A 1790-nucleotide genomic window follows, 5' to 3' on the forward strand; every position below is an offset into this window, starting at 1 on the left:
AAGAATGGAACGCTCTATGCCCTCTCGTGATATTGATTACAAGAACATTGGAATACTTAGAGAGATACTAGAATGCAACTGGAACAATGATAGTAGGTCTAGTGACCAAGTGTTGGGTCATAGGGATAGAGAACTCTTAACTTGGGTATTCATTCATTATTATCGTGAGGTAATAATATTAATATTTTCTGTAACACAATGCTCAGTCGAATATACTTTGTGTTTGCGTAGGAGCCATCATGGGCGTCCAGGCTTTCCTGTTCATTATTGATCTGAAAGGGTTTCAGAGTCATGTCTCCGTATTAGTAAACTTGCTAGGTCACACACTTAATGTTGTTTGATTTGTTATGAGAGTTATTTGTGGTTTCATTATTGAGAGGTTGACACCAGAAACGTTCCAGATTCATTGAAATTATTTCGATTTTCTTTTTGAAAATGTTCCAGATTTTATACGGGTGAAATATGGTAGCCTAGACATTAGTTATGTGTGTTCGGAAAGGTGCAAAGGAACACATGGTCTGCAACATGGGGCTGCAGTACCATCCCTGGCCGCATGGGCCATAGTGTGGCCCATATGAGTCATGCACCTCATGCCGCAAGGCCCCTTTTGGCTTGGCTCCTTGGTCCCAGTAGGGGCAAAGGGGCCGGCTCAGATTTTTCTTGAGGGGAGGAGGGGGCTAGACGGGCAGCGGCAGCTGGTGGGGAGGTGGCGTCCTAGGGCTGCCCCTTCTCCATAGATTCTTCCCTCCCCTTGACCCCTGTATAAAGAGTAGCTGCTTATACCCTTGAAGGACATAACAATTGTCAGGTATCTCTCTCTCTGCCCCCCTCTCTCTCTCCATCTCTGAGAATTCTCCACATATGCCGAAAGGTTAGACTACTCTCGCCGTGAGCGCAACACCCTAGACGCAAACCGCTCACAGATCAAACCACCGTATGAGTGGATACCAGTGGAAGGATAGACCTTTCGATCCTCGGAGCAAGGATGAGATTAAGTCCACGTGTGTGGAAGGGATACACCTAGATGTAATTTATGTATTGTCTTATGTAAGAGAACAATACCTCCCGTAACACATTTGTCTTGTAGAAGCATTTTGTGCATTAGCAATTACTTTATGTATCACTAGACTCAACATGTTTGATAAGAGTTTTATTAGTATCTTATAACTGATATTTGGTAAGCACAACAATGGTTGGGTCACCGGTCATGATGAAAAAGAGGAAATTATTTTTGATCATTTCAAATCGGTTATGGGAAGAGGTGACTGACATAGGCATCCCCAATAGGCCTGCCGAAGATAGTACCCGGGATTTATTCAAGGCCCATGACTCGAAGAATAAGAAGATTCGGAAGCCCAAGATACTATTATGGAAAGATAGAGTTGTAATAGGAAGTGTAATTTGTAATCTTGCGGGGAGAGTCAGAAACCCTCCCGGATTCTGTAAACTTGTGTATACAAATCCCTCGGCTCCGCCTCCTATATAAGGGGGAGTCGAGGGACAAAGAAAGGATCGAATCATTGTTTTTCTAAACCTTTAGTTTTACAATCGTCGAGTACTTTTCGGCTGAAACCTTCGAGATCTCCTTGCCCTCTACATCCAACGAAACCCTAGTCTACTACTTGTAGGCATTGACAAGTTGATATCTTGTCAATTGGTGCCGTCTGTGGGATTTAGAGGCGACAAGGAGCTGATCTCGATGGCACGTTCAGGATCGTCGACTTCGTCGATAGCAAGCAATATCATGGACAGAGGTAAACAGATCGAAACTGGTCTCATTGATTTTGTTC

This window comes from Lolium perenne, chromosome 3 (assembly GCF_019359855.2).
Source record: "Lolium perenne isolate Kyuss_39 chromosome 3, Kyuss_2.0, whole genome shotgun sequence".
In the NCBI taxonomy this organism is placed as follows: Eukaryota; Viridiplantae; Streptophyta; class Magnoliopsida; order Poales; family Poaceae; genus Lolium; species Lolium perenne.